At 40.9% G+C, this 24,652-nt stretch overlaps 1 long non-coding RNA gene across 1 annotated transcript in view; it reads left to right on the top strand.

Moving 5' to 3' along the window:
* The first annotated feature begins 291 nt into the window (after positions 1-291).
* LOC125181366 (uncharacterized) overlaps positions 292-24,652 on the top strand; it is a 137,218-nt gene continuing 112,857 nt past the window's right edge. Inside the window, exon 1 of the long non-coding RNA XR_010829407.1 lies at positions 292-1,420. This is a non-coding gene — a long non-coding RNA (uncharacterized lncRNA). The remainder of the gene's footprint in view (positions 1,421-24,652) is intronic.

The raw sequence follows: 24,652 nt of genomic DNA, 5'->3' as shown, positions 1-24,652 counted from the left end.
AGGAGGCCCACTGTGAAATTAAATTTCCCTGATGAAGCGAGGTTTGAAGAACATAAAGCACATGAAGTCTCCTGCAGAGGCTGTATTTGAAAATTGTGTCCTCAGTTTGTTGTAGCTCCACAGCGTAAGCATGGCCTTACCAGGATTTCCTGTATGCTAACGGCACCCGTTGATAGCTCATTTGTCTCACCTTTCCAGGATGATCCTGCATAGACATGCACATCAAGGGTTGCTGTGGGGCTTGTGACCAAAGCCAATGCCTTTGTGGGCACCTTTTAAGCACATGGAGCAGCTAAGCAGAAGCAAAAGCATCATGGAGGTTATTGTTTTTTATGTAAATATGAGCCTAAGCATGAGAATAGAGAAACATCTTCAAAGAGACCTTCTGCGTCACTGAAACCTATCCGAGGCACTGTGTCACCCTGCTGTGCTTATCCATGGATGACTATAAAACTATATGGACGTTTTGTCCCTCTGCCCCTGTGTGCATAGTTTGGAGCCATGCCTATTCAGCGCTTGGAGACCTCCTGATAGCAAACCATCTGGCAAGACTTTCTGAAGTTGCTGTAGCACAGAGAGATTTGAGCTGGTATTAAACATGGATGGTGAGGCCTCTTCAGCAACAGGTGTTAATCCAAATCTCCCTTTTCCTGACTGTGTTTCATACCTGATGTTCAGACATCTCCAGGACACTGTTTAAGTAACAGAGCTGAGGATTTTCAGGCTAGAAAAGCTAAGCCAAGAGTCTGTACTTATGCTATGGATTTTTGTTTGTCCACAACCACTTTGCTAAGCTGAGGATCAATCTGTGAGCAGCACCCTGCTGTTCCCTGAGCATTTCCTGCTCCACAAGCATTTCTGCTATGGGATGAGGACGGGAACAAAGACTTTTCTAGTGGCAAACAACTAGCAGCAAATGTATCAGTATCCCTATGCACTGCTGCTGCAGTCTTCCAGGAATGCTCTAAAACAAGAAAGAGTTTGGCAGATGTCTTATTCTACTGTCATGCTTTTGCTCATGAACTAAATCTTGGATCAGACATACTTCCTAGATGAACTCTAGGCACAAAGTCTCTATTCCACCAACATTCTGAAGAATTTTACCATTATTTCAAGGGGCTTGGACTTGATCCTCTCTGATTAAGTTCTGCTTTCATTATAGTACTAGTTTTGGCTGGGATGGAGTTAATTTCCTTCACAGCAGCCTGTATGGTGCAATGCTTTGGCCTGTGACCAAAGCAGTGCTGGTAACTCACTGATGATGTAGTTGTTGCTGAGCAGTGCTAACACAGTGCCAAGGCCTTTTCCATTTCTCACGCTGCCCCACCAGTAAGAAGCTGTGAGGGGACACAACAGGACCCCAACTGACCAAAGGGACATCCCATCCCATATAATGTCAAGCTCAGCAATTTAAGCCAAGGTAAAGAGAAAAGGGGAGGTTGTTCAGAGTTTTGGCATTTGTCTTCCGAAGTAACAGTTACATGCAATGAAGCCCTGCTTTCCTAGAAATGGCTGACAGTCTGCCCACTGATGGGAGGCAGTGAATGGATTCTTTGCTTTGCTTGTGCATGCAGCTTTTGCAATACCTATTAAACAGCCTTTATCTCAACCCAAGATCTTTTACCTCTCCAATTTTCTTCCCCATTGTGCTGTGGGGGAGGGGTGAGCAAGTGGCTCAGTGGGGCTCAGCTGTCAGTTGGGGTTAACTCGCATCAGTTTGGCAGCAGCTGTGGACGAATTACAGCCACAGGTGGTGGGGATGGGGCAGTTGTGTAATTAATCTTCCTAAGGGCTTGGAGCCCTTTCTAAGGAAGGAAGAAAAAGGGGGGAGCAGAGTAGAGCAGAGGGCTAGGGCCACCTTCTGGTAAGTGCCAATTCTAGTTGCTGTTGTTTTCTATACATCTGGTGTCTGAGAAATTGTGATTGTTTTAGACCAGTTTCTGTGTTGGTGTGACAGAGCTAGGCTTTTCCTACCATAGTAAGCAGGAGTACAGCATTGATGTGGTTAATTCTGTGAAAGGGGTAATATGCATGCTGGAGAGATCAAACTGTAAGCAGTAGTAAAGTTCTTGTATAACCCAGAGCTGTTTCCTGCATTTATGCAAAGTTGTAGATGCCCTGCCTTTGCCTCCTTGTTCCTTAGTCCTCTTATTACAGCTATGGAAGACTTTAATTATTATTATTTTTTAAACCTTCTGAATGCTGCGTATCTTAAGCTACTGACTGTAAGGAATGGCTAAAGTAGAAGCACAGTTTTTACTTTCATGCGTATATAACTTTGACTCCTCCTGTGATTTTTACTTGCTGCTAGCAGAGAGGAGATAAGCAAAGGACATAAAAATAACTGTAAATCTGACTTTTTTAAACCAGTAATAGTAGATATGACTATGCTTTGCTAAAGCTGCATGATTTTTGTTCTTCATTAGGATGCATCATGCTACTGAAAAGAAAAGAGGCTCAGAAGTGCTGCTATCTAGTAGCAGAACTGTCCTCCAGGTTCTAAGATTAAGGTGATATTTTCCAAACTTGCTCCTTTCATAGACTGAAGAAGGTGCAGTATCCCATGTCCGTATCATACGAGTATTGGTAGGATCCCAGCTATCCTATCAAAAAGGAACAAGTTCCATGGTTCAGGATGACTAGAGCTAATTGACGTGTTGGAGCTGATGGTGGGAATATTGTAGATTGCTTGTTTTTTAGAAATGAAAAGGTGGATGTGAGGCTTCTAAGAAGTTGCATTGCTTCTCTTGAGAACAGTGTGGGAATGAAGCCTTCAAATGTGGGAAAGTGCTGCTGTGGTGCTTTTTTGTGTGTGGCTTTTGTTCTTTTGCTAGAGATGCACAACTGGGCTTGCTAGAATGGTGAACATTTGCCTTGAAGAGTGTTGTGATAATTATGGGATGTGTGTTGTGCTTAATGTGCTTCATGGGTGCCACAGTGGCTCTGTCAGAGTGGTCTGACCTACGCGTGATGGGAAGTCTGATAGGAGAATGTTGGAAAGTATATCAGGGTCAAATTAGTCTCATCCTCTTGGCTTGTCTTCGGTCTTGAGTTTTTAATTGCCTATGACCAAACACTTCGCTTTCACTGGAAGGTAGGACCTGTCACCAGTCCCATTTTCTTCTGTCACTGATAAGTACCCTGCAAGAATTGTGCTCTTTGGTGTATTGAGTATGATCCTGGCACCTAAGCTCTGCTAGCTCATGTGCCCTTGCTTGTTGGAGAATTTCAGATTTTTCTAATAGGTAAAAACCTCTTTACTACAGCTGTGCAAAACTGATTTCAGAGATGACAACTCATCCAGAAACAGTAGAAACAATGTTGCTTGAGGCAACTGGTTGCTATCCAGTGTATGTTGGATGGCAAAAATGATTAGTGTTGAGACTGCAAATCTATATTCACTTAATTCTTGCGCATATACTGTTGTGGCATGGGTCTGTACCATTCTGCTGCCATGCATTTATGGATCGTGCAAGTTCTGCATGCTCCAAGCTATATCTTGCAGGCAACCTGAACTATCAAGAACCATATACAGGAGGTATTCTGGCAATGTTTCAGTTAGTGTTATCTTTTCTTTCTAATATTGCAGCTAATAATTTCTTTATATAGCAGGAACTTTTGTAGCTCCAGGGAGAAGCTAATAGTGTATAGTATGCCATTTCATGCCTTGGAAAAATTCTTGACAGCTCCTTCTTTGTTTATTTCTGTTGTAGTTCAGAAAGTTTTTAAAAATCATACAGAGTGAAACAGAACTGTAATATTCTTTTCCACATGCTGCTGTTAATGACAAGAATTTATAAACAAATTTCTGGAAGAAAAATCCATTTAGGAATATTTAGACAAAGACATTGTGTCTGGTGTGAGAAGTGCCCTGAGCCTTAGCTGAGAGGCTGGAAGAGTACCCTGGGGAAGGAAGAGGATATGTTTTCCCAGTCCTATACTCTTCTTAAAGCTTTTCTTGTTGGGCACAGTCAGAGACAGAATTAGGTGCTGGATTGACTTTGCTCTGATTCAATGCAGTCTTTTTTTCTCATTAGGTGTCTGCAGGTAACAGGTTGTTGCTTCACTGGCAGTAAGGTCTTTGTTGTAGGTGAGATAATGCAATGTGAATCTTGATGTGTACCCCTTCTTGCTAATATATAATTTCAGGACTTCATTTGTGTTTGCTTCTGTGTGTAAGTCACGTAGTGATAAATATATGAAACCCTACTTCTGACTAGGCACTTTCAAAAATGATTATTTATGAGCTCATGACTGAAAAAGATTCTCCCAGTATTATAGAATATCTTGTTTAGATGAAATAGCCATATGAATGGTTAATAGCTTCATGCATCCAGACTGATTAATGTGACAGCTGATAAAACAGGACTTGACCTATTTCAGACCTCATTGTATTTTTGCCCTGGGTAGCAAGCAAAAATAATTTAGTTTAAATCATTGCTTTTTCTTTTTTTCCTACCTCACTTCTAGTCCTTGTGTTCTAACCAAATCAATAAAAGGGAGAGTGTCTAAACAAGATCCTATTAAAACAGTGACCTTACAGTTCAGTGTTATTCAGGTGGGTTTAATAATTCAAACAATTGTTTCTCTGAGGTGTTCTGCCCCTGTGCACAGAACAGGCAGATGCAGTTAACAATGGGTTCAAAGACTTTTCTCATGGTTACCGGTAGCAATCTGAGGAGTTACCTTTACGCAAATTTGTAGTGGATGAAACTAATATGTGGGAACTTTGTCATTTTGCAGACTTACTTTAAAGCTCTCAGTGTTCTTGTTCAGTTATCTGAAGTAATATTGAGCTTCTGCCATGTGAGGGCCTGCAGTACAGCTAGTTGGAGAATTCCCAACAGACTATTTTCTCATTTAAAAATATCAATTTGTCAGAGGTTGAACAAAGTTTTAGATTGAAAAGAAACAAAACTAAAAAATCCCAAAACAAAACCCAACAGTGAATAAACTGACAGCACAGAAATTTTGGGTTTTTTCACCATGGGGAGCTTTACTCGGCACCCGGCCTGATGGCCCCAGACAGGTCCCTATCTCCAAGGGGAAAACGGATCCTAGGCCAGGAGCTGGCGGGGCTCATAGAGAGCGCTTTAAACTAGGTAAGAAGGGGACGGGGCTCAAACAAGGCTTGTTGGAGCTGTGCCGGGGGAAACAATGGCTAGGCCGGGGAAGAAGGTGATGGCCCAGCTGAAGTGCATCTACACTAATGCACGCAGCATGGGTAACAAACAGGAGGAGCTGGAAGCCATTGTGCAGCAGGCAGGCTATGACTTGGTTGCCATCATGGAGACATGGTGGGACCGCTCCCACGACTGGAGTACTGCAATGCCTGGCTATCGGCTCTTCAGGAGGGACAGGCAGCACAGAGGGGGTGGTGGCGTGGCTCTCTACATTAGAGAATCTTTTGATGTTGTGGAACTCCAGGCTGAGAATGATAAGGTTGAATCCCTGTGGGTTAAGATCCGTGGGAAGGCCGGCAAGGCTAGCATCCTGGTCGGGGTCTGTTATAGACCGCCGAACCAGGATGAGGAGATGGATGAGGAGTTTTATAGGCAACTGACAGAAGTTGCAAAATCGTCGGAGCTTGTCCTCGTGGGGGACTTCAACTTCCCGGACATATCCTGGAAACACAACACGGCACAGAGAAAGCAGTCTAGGAGGTTTCTGGAGAGCGTGGGAGATAGCTTCCTGACGCAGCTGGTCAGCGAACCTACCAGGGGTGGTGCCCCGCTAGACCTTCTCTTCACAAACAGAGAAGGACTGATGGGAGATGTGGTGATCGGAAGCTGTCTTGGGCAGAGTGACCACGAAATGGTAGAGTTCTCTATTCTTGGCGAGGCCAGGAAGGGGACCAGTAAAACTGCTGTATTGGACTTCCGGAGGGCTGACTTTGAGCTGCTCAGGACGCTGGTTGGCTGAGTCCCTTGGGAGGCGGTTCTGAAGGGCAGAGGAGTCCAGGAAGGCTGGGCGCTCCTCAAGAAGGAAATAGTGATGGCACAGGAGCGGTCCGTCCCCACATGCCCAAAGACGAGCCGGCGTGGAAGAAGACCGGCCTGGCTTAACAGAGAGTTGTGGCTTGTGCTTAGCAGAAAAAAGAGGGTTTATAATCTTTGGAAAAAAGGGCGGGCCACTCAGGAGGACTACAAGGATGTAGCGAGGCTGTGCAGGGAGAAAATTAGAAAGGCCAAAGCTCATCTGGAGCTCAACCTGGCTACTGCCGTTAAAGACAACAAAAAATCCTTTTACAAATATATCAACGTGAAACGGAGGACTAAGGAGAATCTCCATCCTTTACTGGATGCGAGGGGAAACCTAGTTACTAAGGATGAGGAAAAGGCTGAGGTGCTTAATGCCGCCTTTGCCTCAGTCTTTAGCGGCAATACCGGTTGTTCTCTGGATACCCAGTACCCTGAGCTGGTGGAAGGGGATGGGGAGCAGGATGTGGCCTTCGCTATCCATGAGGAAATGGTTGGCGACCTGCTACGGAGCTTGGATGTGCACAAGTCGATGGGGCCGGATGGGATGCACCCAAGGGTACTGAAAGAACTGGCGGAGGAGCTGGCCGAGCCGCTTTCCATCATTTATCAGCAGTCCTGGCTACTGGGGGAGGTCCCAGTTGACTGGCGGCTAGCCAATGTGACGCCCATCTATAAGAAGGGCCACAGGGCAGACCCGGGGAACTATAGGCCTGTCAGTTTGACCTCAGTGCCAGGGAAGCTCATGGAGCAGATTATCTTGAGGGTCATCACGCGGCACTTGCAGGGCAAGCAGGCGATCAGGCCCAGTCAGCATGGGTTTATGAAAGGCAGGTCCTGCTTGACGAACCTGATCTCCTTCTATGACAAAGTGACGTGCTTGGTGGATGAGGGAAAGGCTGTGGGTGTGGTTTACCTTGACCTCAGTAAGGCTTTTGACACCGTTCCCCACAACATTCTCCTCAAGAAACTGGCTGCTCGGGGCTTGGACTGGCGTATGCTTCGCTGGGTTAGAAACTGGCTGGATAGCCGGGCTCAGGGAGTTGTGGTGAATGGAGTCAAATCTGGTTGGAGGCCGGTCACTAGTGGTGTCCGCCAGGGCTCGGTACTGGGGCCGGTCCTCTTTAATATCTTTATCGATGATCTGGATGAGGGCGTCCAGTGCACCCTCAGTAAGTTTGCAGATGATACCAAGCTAAGTGCGTGTGTAGATCTGCTCGAGGGCAGGAAGGCTCTGCAGGAGGATCTGGATAGGCTGGAGCGATGGGCTGAGGCCAAATGTATGAAGTTCAACAAGGCCAAGTGCCGGGTCCTGCACCTGGGGCGCAACAACCCCAAGCAGAGCTACAGGCTGGGAGATGAGTGGCTGGAAAGCTGCCTGGCCGAGAAGGACCTGGGAGTATTGGTTGATAGTCGGCTGAATATGAGCCAGCAGTATGCTCAGGTGGTCAAGAAGGCCAACAGCATCCTGGCCTGTATAAGAAGCAGTGTGGCCAGCAGGTGTAGGGAAGTGATTGTGCCCCTGTACTCGGCTCTGGTGAGGCCGCACCTCGAGTACTGTGTTCAGTTTTGGGCCCCTCGCTACAGGAAGGACATGGAGGTGCTCGAGCGAGTCCAGAGAAGGGTGACCAAGCTGGTGAGGGGTCTGGAGAACAAGTCTTACGAGGATCGGCTGGGGGAGCTGGGCTTGTTCAGCCTGGAGAAGAGGAGGCTCAGGGGCGACCTTATCGCTCTCTACAGTTACCTTAAAGGAGGCTGTAGAGAGGTGGGGGTTGGTCTATTCTTCCACGTGCCTGGTGACAGGAAGAGGGGGAATGGGTGAAAGTTGCGACAGGGGAGTTTTAGGTTGGATGTTAGGAAGTACTTCTTTACCGAAAGGGTTATTAAGCATTGGAACGGGCTGCCCAGGGAGGTGGTGGAGTCACCATCCCTGGAGGTCTTTAAAAGACATTTAGATGTAGAGCTTAGCGATATGGTTTAGTGGAGTACTTAGTGTTAGGTCGGAGGTTGGACTCGATGATCTTGAGGTCTCTTCCAACCTAGAAATCTGTGATACTGTGTAACTCTGAAAAGCTCCCAAAACCTGAACAGAACCCTGTGAAAACAGGAGAGTAAAGAACTCAGTTTGAATATTGTCTTCATGTATATTCATCCCAGGATTTTCAAATTCTGGGTTATAGTGGAGGAAGTTAAAATCACAAATAAATACTTTGTTATTTTAAACTGAATAGTTTGGCATAGTTTGGTCTGGACCATTTATGAGGGAGGGGTGTTGTTCCTGTTCACCTCTTCCCCTTATGTTGGGCTTTTTTCTCTTTTATAATTTAAATCAGAGGAGATGTGTAGTAGAAGCAATATGGAGATCCTGGAGATAACTTGTGTCAAGTAGGGTTATTTCTGCCCTGTTAAAAGAGGAATAGCCATCTAGAACATACAAAAGAGGATGTCACCAAAATGAAGGACAGTGGGCCTTCACCTGGCCCGTCTCTAAGGGGACACTTCCCTTGTGCAAGAGAAGCAGTGAAGGTGAAGTAGCGACAGATATTGCAGGAAGGAATAGAGAGTGGAGAAGAGGCAATGTGTAGCTGTGCAGGACATGACTGTACCCCAACCTCCCTTCATAGCCTGGAAAACTGCATCTGGGTGATGCAATTCAAGGACAAACTTTTCTGGCTGTGGTAAATCTTAAAACAAGACTCACCTCTGGCGTTTTTCCTGAGAAAGACTACTTGCACACAGGGTTATAAAATCAGTATTCCCAGGTGAAAAATGAGGCTCCTTGTCATATGTTTGTCCTATGACAACTATTGTTTTCTTTAAATCTTCCATACTATGACCTTAGGTATTCTCTACAATACTCATAAAGCAGAAAATGATAATCTATTCCTTATCCAACTGTCCGCCTTATAGAAAATGAGTGTGCCTGTAATTGGACATGAAGTATTTTAAACTGGGCCATCAAACAGACTGCATCTGTTGTTCTTATTGTTATTCATTACTCATCGGAGCCAGTGATGTTGTGTTTTCATTATTTTTTCTATTAACTTTCCCCTTCAATGTGACTAAAGATTCATTAATCTGAAGCAAAGAGTAAAACAACCTTCTGCCACTCTGCAAGCTGGAGATCAGATCAAAACCATCCTGCGTATAACATTAGGCAAAAACTGATTCAGCCTTATAAAAAATGAGATCCCTGAGAACAGATATGTTAGAAAAGGATAAGCTGTTTAAATGGTCAAGTCAAACAAGACAATCAGGGCTAACTTTACACCTCCTCCTTATTTCACTTTTGCCATCTGCAATTTCATAGTTCTTTAGCTGGCAGTTTAGCTTAGTACCAATTATCCATGTATTTAATTTGGCCATGTAATTGGCAGACATTTCCAACTTTGGTAATTTTTATATGCTGCATATTTAATATAGGTGAAGGGTTGTTTTTTTTATTCCCCCTTTTTACAGTCTTTTAAGAATATGTGAATATTCCTGCCTTGTATCTATTTCTGGTTGTTTTAATCAATGTTGCCTTTAAAAGTTTGGAAAATACAATTTTTAGCAACTTGTAAAGAATAGGAAAATGATGGAAACTGGAACCAGAATGCTTCTAGGCAATGTGTTCCTGTAGATTTCCTAAATCTAAATATTAGGAAGTCATTGGAAACTCTAGCTTCATCAGTATTACTTCTTATGTATAAAAAGCAGAGGCATGATGTTACTCAATATAAACTTTTTTTCAGAAACTGCTAGTGACTATCCTGTTAAGCTAGTCTGACACAAGGGAATACAGCATTATCGGACAATATTATATATATATTAAAAAAAAACAAAACACTTCTGATCTTGCCATTCAATTTTTTAGTTCAGCTCACATTTAAACTCACCTTTCCCAAAATCTTCCAAGCTTTCTGCCTAGAAAACTTCAATTCAGAATTTTGAGGGGAATTGGTTAAGGGTTCAGATGTGCTTGTGTGCTTTGGCTGAGGGCATTCTGGTGCTTGCTGAGTTCCATAGAGGAATCTGGGCAAGGATGCTAAAGATACTCATCCTAAAGACTGCTAGCAATGTCCTTCCTATTTTGTCTTTTGCCAAAATACAAATGGGCTAATTATTTATTTCACCCTGTACAGAGCAAAGGATGTGTTATGTGGGCTGTACTTGTCTGAGACCCATGAACGTGCAATACTTGTCATCATTCACTTCTCCTTGAAAGCATCTCAGAAACGAAGCCATACACATGACATTATCACCCTGAAATCCCAATGGGAGGGATAAGAAATTCTGATTTAGGGCCACAGATGCATAAGAAAGCCCAAAGGAAGAAACCGTGTCAAGGCTGGAGCGAATGAGTCCATCTAGGTGTTGTGTAGCACCTGTGCCATAGATTTGAGCTTTGCTCTACTCAAATACTGTGTATACATAATGGTAACTGACAGACTTTCAAGAAATAAAAAATAAAACAGTGCTAGCCAGATCACATTGCAGGTGTGCCTCCCTTAGAGCTTCCTGACTTTGCAGAGCTGATGTCTGAAGCCAAGATTTTCAAAGGGTCCTAAACTCAGTGTAGCTGCTTAAAGGACTCTTGCCATAACCTGCAGCTACTAACAGTGACATGGCTAACACCATTCTCCCACATAAATTTCCAGACAGCTTAGTGCACAGATTTATGCTACATGGTCAGAAACTGATCAGTGTGGGGTGAAAGAAAGTGATCAGTCATGGGGTGCCCTGGATTTCTCTGGGGATTCTACCACATGAGAATGGTAATTTCAGTCTCTGTATGGACTGCCCTTCCTAAAAACAGGGAAGTCTAAGTCCTGTGGTTGGTACAGCCCATTTGAAAGACCTTAATAGATTGTGATTCTAATGAAGACAAGATTTAATTTACTATAAGGCAAAATCAGCAAAACTTCTGGGTTTACAAGGGGAAAAAAAAAAGTGAGACAAAAGTAAGCTTTATAGCAACATTCTTCAAGTTATCTTTAGCTTCACCCATCTAAAAACTTGTCTCCTGCAAAGATACATACCTCTTGTAAAACTTCAATTATTGTTTTAGATGTTCTCATCAACCAGGTTTGGGGAGAAGTCTCTGCCTTCTCCTTGGAGAGGCCTTCAGAGTCAGTAATTCATGAAGACTGCATTTAATTAAAGCACTGGGAAAGGTAAGTGTGGGAACTTGCTTTGTCTTGCACTCTTTGTCCCCAGGTATGCTTATTGTCCCTTTTTAATTTTGAGAAGAGAAGAATGCTGATGTCCTCCCGGCATGGCTGGATAGAGCCATCTTCTGGTCAGGCAATAAAAAATAAATAAAACCTCTTTAGTGATTGTTAATGCAGCCTTATGACTGGCTGGGCAGTAACATGGCAGTAAACAGAATGTATGGTACAGATAAAATGAGAGAAGGGCATGCTCCTTGATAGAAGGTAGGTATGATGGTGGTCCAACAACTTTGAGGTAGCAGGTTCTGCATAACAGAATTCTCTATGGGGGTCTGGTAATTTAGGCATGCAGGAGTTCTGGCATATTGGAGGCAGATCTGTCTGGAAATCATACCAAGCCTTATAAAATAACCTCAGCACTAGGAAAAACTTATTTTCATGCTGCATGAGTCTCAGATACTTGATAGGCTGTTAGAACACGTAATTTTAAACCAATGTTTACTGAGGTTGTATTCTGTTCAGTTTGTTGTGTGTGTATATATATATATATATTTTAAGTGTTACTCTTTTCTTAAGATCCTCCTCTTATATAATTTAAGCGAGATCCAGGGTTGCATTTCTATACATGCATTTTCATTCCAACTTTCTGATAAAATCATGAACCATGTGTACTGGGAGCAGTTGGCTACAATTTATTCAGCCTACTTGATATAGTTAAGCACAGCAGGCTTGGAGGAAATATAAATAGATTTATCTGAATTTACACAATACTGAGTGCCAGAGGGGAAAAAAAAAATGCTGACTGGCTCTGGTCAAGTAGAAATGCTGAAGAAGTTGATCTGATATGTACCTGTTTAGGGTTTTAGCTGATCTGAAGTCTGTGTGTATGCTTGGCACACAAGCAGAGCATTTCAGTGATGTGCTGTTAAACTAGAAAGAGCAGTTAAAGACAGATTTGAAGAGAGAAGATGCAAACAAAAATTGTTTACCGCTCTGAGGAAACAACTAACACTTGGATAATGAAAAGTGAAATCACCAATTTTAGAAGGAAATATTGCAGTCAATAGAGGTATCAGTTCCCCTGGAGACAAATCAGTAGGAGTTATGTCTTGCCCTTCAGAGAGGTTGTCTTTTTATTCCATCTTGTGGAAAATGCACTGTCTGAAAGTCAGATGTCCAACTGTGACCCTTTTAACAAGACAATTCTCTAGAAATGTGCTGTTTAAACCCTGTTGGACCATTCAGGTCTGGCTTCTTGTTTTAATTTCACTTATTCGAACTCCAGAAAAGCTATGTGGTATAAGACAGCTACATGGGAATTTAATATACAGCCATGAAGGGAAGGAGTTCACCTCATGGAGCAGAGGCAGAAAGGGCAGCCCAGTCCACTGCTGGAGGCATGTCAATGAGGCGTGTGGTGTAGGGGGAACCCTGGAAGCTAATGATGACTAGAAATGATTTCCTGTTCAGACTGAAGAGCTTTGAAGTTAGTATCCAATTATTGGCATACATAACCTTGCTTGGATTAATTGCTTTTCTGTATGAAGCTGCAAATGGAAAAAATATATATATTGGCTCCTGACTTACTGCTGTATTTTAACAGGCAGTGGAAGACCTGAAAAATGTTGTTTCATGTCCATAAACTCACCTCTATTCCTCCATGCTTATTTTAGGTTTTTAGGAATCAGATACCTAAACAAGTCTGTAATTTGTAAGTGCAGCATAAATGACCTATTTCACACAAGGAGCACAGAAGGACTCATGAATTCACAAAGATTATTTTTGTAATTTCATCAATTGGAAGCAAACTGAAATGTTTTACCCAACTCATTAATTAATTGAACTGACCTCTGAGGGTTAGTGTAGAGTTTCTGGAAGTGTCAGAGCAATGAAAAAGGGAAGGCAATATCAGAGAGGCTATGGCACGTGCATCAGCTTACTGCCTCTGTGCAGAGATAGCTGTGGGGTGGGATTCAGTGGGATGACTTCAGTTTTTCCAACACTTCCTGAATTCCAAAATAGCTTGTGCACCACAGTATACCCCTGGTGATAGTAAGCAGTTTCTCTCACCTATTCTCAAAAGAGCTGCAAACCTGAAACCTGAGGAGTAATGCTCATTACAAGGAAATACATCATTCAGTGAACATGGAAGAGAAAAGCATACCACATGTAAAATAGTGACTGTTAACTACATGTAGTTAACAAATACTGTAGCCTACAATGAATCTTTCTCCTCTCAGCTGTATCATTTTTTTACAGTAGTGCAATTCCACTACTTGCGGATACTTGAATGGTTCCCCTGAGTAAGTGTAGCATGCCATGCCACTAATGGCATGTGCCACATGGTGGATATTTAATGACTTACCTAACAAAATAGCTCTTTCTATGCTGTATATATTTCATGCAACTTGAAGTTGTCTGACTCATTTGGTGTAAAGATAATGATCATCTGCCATTCACCTGGGAAGCACTTTAGCAGAGAAGACACACTGCCCACTTGTTCCTCTAGCCCTGGTATCCCTAAAAATACTTCTGGATCTTCCATATTTCAGAAAGGAAGAGGTAGAGAAAGTGTTAACTGCTCAGAAACAGCACCTGCTTAAATAGTTGCTGCCTCAATCCAGTTTGCAGAGGAGTGGTGTGGGAGCTGGGATGAGCACCCAGGAACAGGAAGGTGGCAATATCTCCAGCTGTCTGAAGTTGGATATGCCATCAAGCATATAACTGAGGTCTAAAGATAGGCTTTGTAAAGCGCACTTCATGTTGATCTCTGTTTCACTTACACTGATGTTCATTGCTGACAACAAGCTGTTCCGTAGCAGGTCTTGTTATTTTCCCAGACAGCACCCTTAGGACTATGTAAGTGGCAGAAACAGGAAAAAAATATATGAAGAACATCATTATTCTCTAAGTGCGTTTCTGTTGTTGTTACAGAACTTGGAGAGTGTGGAGCACTGGGACTCATAAAAGTATCTTTGATTATTAGTTTTTATGATTCTGTCTTTTTTGTTATGTTGGAAATGAACAGGGAGCCTGAATGAAACATGCACTTAAGATAATGGTATTTCCTGGAGTTTATGGAACACGTTACAACATGATGAATTGATATAATATGTTTACCTTGAGTGTTCATAAGATAGAAATCCTCACTTATTCCACACTTACATAAATAAAATTAGAGGTAGTTTACAACAAAATCTAATTCCTAGACAAAAATCTCATAAGGCTCATCATAAGAAGAATGTTGAAGGAAGAGATTTTTTCCTTGAAAGCACTGAAAGACACGACACCCTGTTTTTTTCCTGAAATTTAGAAATATACTAGCATGCTCTTCCATACAAAATTCAAATGTATAAATACCTTTTTAATGAATCAACATGCTTAAGTATCTGAATGCAGCTATAGTTTAAGCTGGCTTGTGATGATGTACTTGTTGGCCAATATTACTGTTAGCATGAATGTAACTGGCTTAAAAATTTTATTTCCTGCTTGCGAAGGATTTAGTTATGGTTTATAATGCTGAACAAGACATCAGATGTGTTCCTGTGGACAGAAAGCTAGTTGCTTGGTTTTCTTAAGCTTAATTGCATGGAGATGGATTAAGTTCTAAGGGACAAAGGAGCCACCCTCTGTGAGGTGGGACTGGCCTTGCTCAAGGGCACCCCTGCACTGTCCATAACATCAGCACTGCAGGATGCTGGACTAAAGATTCAACTAAAGATTCAGTGAGTACAGCATGAGGCAGAACTGGGCTGCAGCTTTCATATTTGCTGCACTTCTGATCAGCAGTAAATATGAGGTAACTTACTGTTGTTTGACTTACAGTGGAAAAGTATATAGATGAGTTGTATCACTTTGCCTGTTCAGTTTCCAAGGCTCATAGAGTTAAGGTAACCTCAGAGTTGCTAGTAAGAAACAGATTTTTTTTTCTCTTCATAAGAATTACCCAGGAAGTTCTTAGTGCACAGAATGGAAAATGAATCTTGAGATTGTTCTGTACCCCTCATAGGTCTTAGAGCATCTTGTATCTGATTGACATCAGTGAACCTGTAAAAGCACACACTTATGGATGTAGTTAAATAACTATACAAACTTCCTGAGGCAAAAGAAGAGGCTTGTGGGGTCTGATGGATGCTCTTAGACCCTATCTCCACAAGGAGTTTTGGGCAGGAGAACTTTCACTGCGTGATATTCATATGTCAAATGAAGCTCTGTATGTGTAGCTCTGCACAGAAAGGGACTAGAGGCATGCTACTGCAGAGGCATCTACTGTAGTCTAGTAATATGAACTACTAGCTCACTTTATAAAAGTGGGTATGTGTGAAAAGTCTTTCTTTGCAGCTTATTTAAAGTATAGTGAATAATTCTTAAAAGAAAAGCTACAAGTCTCCATTTGAAGATGAACTGAACGATACTTGGATTCTGTGAAGGGACTTTCCTCCACTCCTTGTTGGTGTTTGTTTTTTTTTGAGGTTTTCTTCAAACCAGATGTAGCTACAAAAAAAAAAGGACAGGGTAGATTACCCCATGTCTGTGTTTACTTTTTTTCCCCCTTATTAGAAAGATGGTAGCTGTCATCTTTATCTCATTATCAGCACTTTTGTTTTGTGTTGACTATAATTACAAGGTAAGGATTTCCTACTGCACTCCAGATGTGGGAGGGAAAAAAAGAAGGGAGTTCTGCTGCAAGCTTGGGATAGCTGAGTTCTTTCTTTCAGTACTGACTGGAGCCCGAGATTTTCTTGTAACTCACTTGTTCCTTCACCAAGAAAGTCTGCAGTTGTCTGCTTAATTCATTGTTCTGCTGTGAAATGTAAGATGGTTAACTGTTTCCTATTTAAAAGGGTAACATCCTTAAAACATTGTTTGCTTTTCAAAGGCTGTATCTCCTCTGTCTTCACCACACTACATCAAGACAGTAACTGCAGGTCAGCAAGTTCCTGACATGGGGGGGAGGGGGAAGGGCTGTCTCTTTCTTGGCCACGACTGTCTGCAAAGTGGTAGATGTCACTTCCAATTTTACACCAGCTGAAACTCTTTGGTATTCTGTCATGCAGTTATTCCCAGGGAGGGAATCCTTGCTCCCACGTGTTTATATCTTGATTGGTAGTGGGAGAGGCTGGTCAGCAAGCAAAGGTAAGAATTCAATCATTACTAAACAAGACCCAACACTTACAGGTGTTTTGATGGTGTTTCTTCTGTCCCCACTACAGAATTCCTATACTCGAACATATTAACTGTTATTTTAACCTGGTGACTTATTTATTGACATTACAATCAAATAATTACCAGGAGAACTAACCTAGTGTACTTCAGCAGAAACAGTATTTAATATGTTAGTTTTTATTTTAAAAGACTGATTGTGTTGTTAAATATGAGAATAAAGCCTTTCATGTAGGACTGAGGCCAGTGTGCTTTCACAGCAACTTCTCCAGTGCCTCAGTGAATAGACTTAAAAGGTTTAAGTGAATGTGGAAAACATGGAAACATCTTCATGCTGCTGAAGAGGAAGAGAACAATTCAACTTGGGAGGTAGAGAGGGCTTCCTGCAAGCAAGTCTCCTTGTGCCCATAAAGCAAAACTCATGCCACACATAGTCTGGGTTCTGGCTCTGTACACAGGCTGGAGTTTCATGAACTGTGTGAAATTCCTACCAATAGCAGTGCCTAAGGAGGCACATAAAGCATGTGGGAGTGAGCAATGACATTTTCTTGAAAATAAAATAAAAGGTTTAATGGGATCCCATCCAACAAAACTAACAAAATTAGGCACCATAGTTTAGCTAAACTAGGCTCCAGCTCTGAATCAACATTTTGAGGAGTCTCTCTGTCTCGATGTCTGATTTTTTTTTTCCCCCTCCTCACAATGGAAAGAGTTATAGGAACGTGAAACTGGGATTACCGCAGAGCAATTAAAAGGATATCTGAAGGATATTGTCACTTGGAGCACAGTAAAAGAAACAACACTTTTAATGTGTCTGGACACAAGTATGGACTCAAATTATCTTGTTCTTTATGGCAAGCTCCATGCTTGCCAGATTTCTGTATTTCCATGGAATCGCACTGAGGTTGATACATTTGTCATAATTCAGGGCTCCTTTACTCTACCTCACTTTATTGTTTGCTATGGAATAAACACTACCAAAAGACTGACCTACTGTCACTTAGGGGGCAGGAGCTTTGGACAGCCAGGTCCAGAAGATCCAAGCACATGGACTCATCAAGCCACTAGATCATACTCTGTGCCAAAGCAAAGCTGTCTTCCAACTTCCAGCGCAATAGTGTTGTACTGTTGTATTTAAAACACTGAAGAAAAGCCTAAAACATGTAAGTTTTGTACCATCACTGAGTTTGTGTTTTTGGGCAATCATTTTTGAATCAAGATGGAAGAAGCCTTTAATTATCCTTTTTTCTTCTGTTAAAGCAAACTCCTCTCTTTGAAGACAGGATTCAGCTTCTCACCTTTTAGTAAAAATAGGAATGCTGATCATTGTTCTGAGATCTCCTTGGTTATAAAATCAGGCCTCCATTTGTGGGAGGGATGATGGAATACAGCATTTCTGTGTACAGTAATCAATGCTGAGCTGGTGTTCTTTGCAGCACCACTTCTGGGAATCCCATGGCTGCTACTACAAAAACAACTCCAGCTACTGAGCCACTCTCTTAGGTAATCAGCCACTTGCTTATTATCATGTGCTGGGTTTCTTTTTAATCAGAAAAACATGCTGTTTCTTACAAGCAAGAGGCTTCTGTCATTAGCACCATGTATCTGTCTTTGGGCATTTGGTCCCAGATTAATTTAGAAACTGAAGCAGGAACAGTCTCGTAAGCAAATTTAGTTTTTTTTCCCATCATCATGAAAGATCAGTGCTGCTCTAAAACACTTTCAGGAAGGTCCCACTTTGAAATGGCCTTTAATGCCAGTGATTTCTAATGGGATGCTTAAGTATGACAGCCTGAATGTATGCAATGAATTCCGAAAGTCTAATGACAGTCTAATGTTTATCTTTTGTGCTGCTAATCCCTTCTACCAGCAGATTAGTTTTCAATATGTTGAAATAAAAGTTTTGTTCACCCTTTTGGGTCCCAACACTGTACAATCGGATTATAGGTTGTGCTTGCTCTTTTCCCTCCGTGGATACCTTAAGCTGAACCTTACTGGTTCTTTTGCTTTCAGTGCTGTTTTTCTGCCACTTTTGGTCCTCTGATATATTTTTCTTGTGGTAAATTGCTGTGGATCCACCTCAGCTTACCTTCTCTCAGTTTCCAGCTTGTTTTGGTGTCTCCTTACATATGCCCAAATTTCTATATGGTCCTATTTTTCTATGGCAAAATCTAGACCCCTGCTCTCCCACCCTGCCCCCCCTCTAAGCTCTTGTTCAGTACTTGCTACCAGCTGACACCAGCAGTACATTTTGCTCGCAACCCACTGTAGCTCCAAATATTGTATCAGTACACCTGAGAGAGGTGGCCTTTTCTTCCCCAGTCATCTGACCATTGTTGTACCTTCCGTCCTTGCAGGGAATTCAAGTGGAAAGAAGCTAGAGGGGGAAATCACCTGACTTGCTAAAATGGGCTCCAGAAACCTACAATATGCCATGATTAAAACCATGATGCTACCTATTTGAGACAAACAATGTTCTTCACAAGCAGCTCAGATTCCTTGATGTGCTCTCCATTTAGTTTTTTCCTGCAATATTGTCTTCAGACGTTCCGTTTCATTTGTGTCACTTGGCATAGATCAATAGATCAATGATTCTGCAGTTCTGAATAATTTTATTACCTACTACTGTGCATTGGTGCTAATGAATTACGTTACTTCTGCCCCATTATTTATTATCGTTCTTCAGTACAATTGAGACACAATGTATTGGTATTTGAAAAATGTCCTGCCACTTCTTACAGCTTGAACTGTATTTTATTTCCATGGTTTTAGACCTTAAACTTTCATTGATTTATATGGTTCATCTGATGGTACATCTCCACATCCCTGAGAGACTGCTGAAGAACTCTTTCATTTGGAAAATTTACAGATTATGAAACATTTAAGACTTCCCCAATGTATTTTCATCAACTCCAGTGATGAAGAAATGCACTCATTCCCAGAAATGTTTTTTGGAGTAATTTACTATATATATATTTAGAGATGTATACTAGAGCTGGTGTGCACGTGTATGTGTTGTAGGCACCTTGAAGCCAACTGAATTATTAAATAGGATGACTTTATAGGATCCATCTGGATATTTAAAAACCTGAGAATTAACCAAGTTCTTTTCCCTCAAGATTGACCCTTGTTCTATTCAGTTGTCCTGTACTTTTGCTTGCTGCATATCATGGCGTATGGTAACAGCTTTTTGCTTGTTCAGAAAACTGGAACTTAAGTCAAACATCAGTTATCTAGCATTTCTTGTCACATATGACCATTCTTATGCCATGAACACGTTTTGTTTGCGGTCTGAATTTATAACAAAAGGCTTTTATTCTGCATTTACATTGGTGTAAAGAAAGGGAATTAATACATGTGCATATATAATGACTTAACATCTGCAGTTAAACTGGTCTGAAACAATAAGGATCTGTTATCTTTATTGGAGCAGGCGGAAATAAATAAATTCCACTGCCACTGTAATAACTGTCTTGATTTGTTTTGTCGTTGCTTAGTGTCCTTCAGAACTATAACATTTAAGCAATATTGCTGGTATGAAATCAGTGTGCTCAGACAGTAACTAAAACAGGGTTGTCCCATAAGATTTGTTGTGTTGGTAGTCAGAATTAAAATGAAACATTATCTATAAAGGCAATAAAACACTGCCATGAAAAGCCTGGCTAATTATGTTTCCCTGCACTTTCAGTTGATAATACCACCTCAATAGATATTAGACTTCAGTAAAGTAATTTTGGCAAGGGAGATGAAGTCAATGGAATTTACTAGGTTATAAGGTCATGTAGGGCTCACATTATTTGTCTGGTAGGTCTGCTGTCACATGGAGTATAATCCAATATAGAAGTGGTTCCCTTAGGTGAATGTAAATGATCTTGTTCAACTGGACAAACTTTTTATTTAAGAAGGTGAATCACTAGCTCTACTGTCAGGCCTCCATAATGCATCACTACCTGTGATCTTAGACATCATATGAGTAATAACGTTTGGTTTGAGGACAGATGATCTTTTATTTTAAATGTTTGCAGCGTAACTTGAACTGGTGGGTTTCTTTCCACACCCAGAGCAATATGATAGCATTAGGTACTGGGGTAGTGATGAACTGCCTCTAAGCTGCCTGCTCCCTCCCAGCTTGGGTCTGCAAAGGACTTTTCCTCAGAACTTGGTATTTGCAGCATAAAACGTCCCTACAAATCTGCAGCTTAGCAAGATATGTGTCTTAATTCCTGACCTTTTCCAACTCACCTTTAACTTGCATTGTACCTCCATATTGTTTCTACAGGTTTCTTATCTCTGGAGAAGTATCAGGCTGTTTTAACTAAACTCCTGTGGTTCTTGAGAACAGTACTTTTTTTTTTTTTTTTAAAGCTAATGTACTCCTGAGTACAGAGCTGGTGACCAAGTTATGTAAGAACTAATATATTTTTTTAATATTCTATAACAGTAGCTAACAGGTTTTCTCTTGGTGTTGCCAGCATCTTAATTTTTTTCACTTGGGGTCCTGAAGAAATAATTAACCTGTTAAGCTAGTCTACTCTTAGCTGCCATCCGGCTGATACTTCCCAGAAGTCAACCCAAAAACAAGGGAATATCTAGCACCCCTGGCTAATCAGAGCAGAAACCTTCTGAATTCCACACTTTTTTTTTCAAGACAACTCACTTTGTTTTCTTTGTTTGCTAATTTATCTGCGTTCTTGTACTTTCATCCAGTGGCAGTATTGTTGTATTGACTTCATAGAGTGATTATGATGACTTTCCTCTTCTCTTCCTCTTGGGAGTAAAACTTTATTTCCTTGCTTTTGTGCTAGTCTGTTGCTGGATATGTTGTTAAAATATAAACTTTTAAATGATTGCATGCTTTAAATGCATGCTTTAAATAATTGGTGAGATTTTTCAATAGGATTATGAGCTTAGGAAATGAGCTGATGCAGCTGGAATACATATCGCAGGGAGAAAAATAACTCATATAGCTATTTGTCCTTGAACATGTAACTCCAATTGTGATACATCTCCCCAACACTTAGATATGCCTAACCTAGTCTTCGGTGAGAACTGCTCTCCTTTCCAAGGACAAAGACCCTTGAAAGCCTGAAGGAGGTGCAAAGTGAAACAAAATGTTTTAAGAAGTTATTTGAAGCCTGGTGCTTTAAACTGAAGCTGGACTTCCAATGGTTAAAGCTGGACAATGATTAAAAGGTTTGTCAGCACTTGACAAGGTGTACTGCTTCAACCATTTGATCATATCTACTTATTCATCTATCCGTGATTCTACTGGTTTCCAGGAAGTTGCACTGGTTTCACAGAGCAGCAGGGCTCTTTTAAAACCTATATTGCACTTCTGTGTGGCCTGCTGTGAAATGGAGGAGATGGAAGAGGGATGAGGTATGCACATCAACGTATATCCCCTTGGCCTTTTGGGTGCTTCTATAATAAATGATGATCACAACATATTATAGCAATCTCTTAATCACTCTACTGAAAGCCCATCATGTTAAAATGGGGGCTGAATTTACAGCTGTGAAGCTCGTGGTATTTTTTTGTTTGTTTGTTTTTTTTAATTCTCCTAAAGCATGAAGCAAGCTGTATTCTAGAACTGTAAGTTACTTTTTCAGATTTAGTTAACTTCTAATTCTGTGTTGGATATAGTTTAATCCTAAATGCAAGTTTAAGGCAATCTGCAGTGAATTACTTAGTGTCAGGACTACATAAATCAATAGAATACTGCAGCAATTAAATACCTGCACTTGGCTGTTCTCTTATGTTGTTCTCCTAACCACGTTCTTTTTTTTTTTCCATGCGGTGTATACAAATATGAATGGAGTACACTGAATTTCCTTTCTGTTCCAGAGGAATCAGATTCTCATTTTAGTTGTTCAGCATTATGCACCCATTGATTTTTTTTTTGTCCTGTCTTCTAAGCACAATAGCAATGAAGGCAATATTTGAATTTAAATAGGAAAAATATCTTACTCTTCTTCCAACTTCTAAAGTTTCAATATAATGCCTTTGAAGGTTCTACTCTTACATGCACCTTTCAGCTAGGGACAGGTTTTGTTGACAGTGTGGTATCTCTGCTCTTTTGTGCATTGGCTACTCACGTTTAGTTTCAGCAGGAAAAAAAAAAAGAACAGATGTGATTTTAAATCTACGAAGGAATGAGAAAGCAAGTAATGTGCAAACACAATTACAAACACAGGGGGATGCTATTAAGAGAACTTCCAGACTGTACATTAGAAATAGCTTCCTGTCAGAAAGAGATGTGGTTATAAAATAGAGATGTGGTTTAAAAAACATCATGACAATGTCTAGATAAAACTTGACTTTGATAACGTGTTTGTAATTTCCTTATCAGGGATAATGCTGTATTGGTCTGGCTGTCTGGAATGTTGAGGTAGATAGGTTACATATTCCTAGCATTTATTTAAAAGCTTTTGTACTCTGTTTATACTAAAAACAATATTACAGCCTGCAGTAAGGTGTATTCCATGTGAATAAGGGTGTCAGACGGAAAGATTTGGTGGGGGAGGGTGGGGGTAGGTGTTGCAAAACTCAGGGTGTGGCATAATGTGGGCTATTGCAAAATCTAAGCCCTTACATGACGGTTCTCTGCTCTCTTATCTGCACTGGGGTCTTATTGTAAATACAGCTACAAAACTGGACTATCTGGGGAGCAGGGAGGGAAGAATGAAAATCTACATCTTTTACACATCACTCTGGTTGTCCAGCTCTTAGAGCAGTGATACAGACATGATGCCAGGGCAAAATATTGCAACAAGAGAGGTAGAAAAAGTCAAAATCGTCTTCATCTGACATTTTAATTGGTGTAGACTTGTGATTTTTAAATTTTTCTTTTAATTTCCAGCTATTTTAAAAATTTTGTTCTTCCTATATATCAAATCTATCAACACTTCTGGGAAACTCTGAAAAGTCTGTCTGTGATCATATACTGGCGGAAAAAGTACTCTCTATAACTTTCCTCTTCATGTATTTGATTTCTGTTTCTCCATAGTGAATTTTGTCATCAGTAATGTCTGTGGGTAAAGTATCACAACCGTCTAGGCCAATGGGACATGATATTGAAGCAGCAGTATTATGCTGGCCCTGTTGGCTTGAGTGCTTTAATCAGGAAATTGAATCAGTACAATGCAACCTTTTGACCTCTTCAGCAATTAAAATCTCATCGCAAATGCAGTGGCAGAAACACCTAACACGCTGAAATATGCTCACATAATTCATTAAATAACCTTGAATACTAGTATCTTCAAATTGGAAGTATGTGCATCATCCAGACATAAAAGGTTACTGAAGCAAAGGTTCTATGAATTTATCACTTAAGTAATAAATGTGTCAGCTGTGGCTTCAGCACTAACATTGTTGCTGTCATTAGGGGCTCTTGTATGCTTTAGGGGTTGTTAGATCCTGGAGGCTTCCTTAAGCTGCAGAGTTTACAGGCTTACAGAACATTCTAGGATCTAGAAAGGTGTCAAAACATCAAGTAATGTCTGGTTCCTCCTCTGTTCAAAAATAAAATAAAAGATGCATAGGACAAACTTGGAAATCTTGTTGCAGTGTGCTAATTACAAAAAAAAAAAAAAAGGATAACTCTGGAAGGTTGTGTGATGAAAAGGTATGGGCTGAATCAGGAAATCTTGACTTTTCTGTATGCCTTCCTACTCTCCAAGGCCACACATAATCAACATAAGAAAGCCTGAATAAGCATCCCACCAAGTAATGTAGATTTTCATGGAATCATACTTTGCTTCATAGTGAATGATGCTAGAAAGGACCTCAAGGTCCTTCCTATATCTTATTTGAGAGCGAAGAAGGATGATGCATTGTTTTTTAGAAGCTTTCCTCTTTCAAGCTGTACCTGCTTTTCTGTATATAAGACTTCGTTATTTACCCTCTCTTTTTCTTGCAGGCATCTTCTTCAGTATCTTCCTGTTCTTATGGTTTTATTTCACTGTATACATCCCAATTTATAGTAATAGCAACTAGTGAGCTTTCTAGGTTTAAAAGGTTCTCATTTTGGGATAGTATCTGATTTTTTTAAGAGTACCAAGAAGTTCATGTACCTCAGGTGTGCTGGTTTTCCTTTTATTTACTATATTATTTATCTGAGATGGCAATATCAATGAATCCATCTGACTTTGGTAGATGATGATGATGAATATAAAGATGCTGTCCAAATACTTAGCACCACAAATTAGTGGCTACCTCTGAAAATCGATGAACTTTTAAAATAATAATATTAATGATGATGATTATGCGTGCTTGATTAAGAATTTTGTCATGGACTAGGCCACAAGTATTTTGCATGCCCTTTATCTTCAGGCACACATTGCAGTCCCTGGAGACTTC

Source organism: Anser cygnoides, chromosome 2 (assembly GCF_040182565.1).
Source record: "Anser cygnoides isolate HZ-2024a breed goose chromosome 2, Taihu_goose_T2T_genome, whole genome shotgun sequence".
Lineage (NCBI taxonomy): Eukaryota > Metazoa > Chordata > Aves > Anseriformes > Anatidae > Anser > Anser cygnoides.
The sequence above is the reverse complement of the archived record's forward strand: the minus strand, read 5'-3'. Positions and strand labels throughout refer to the sequence as shown.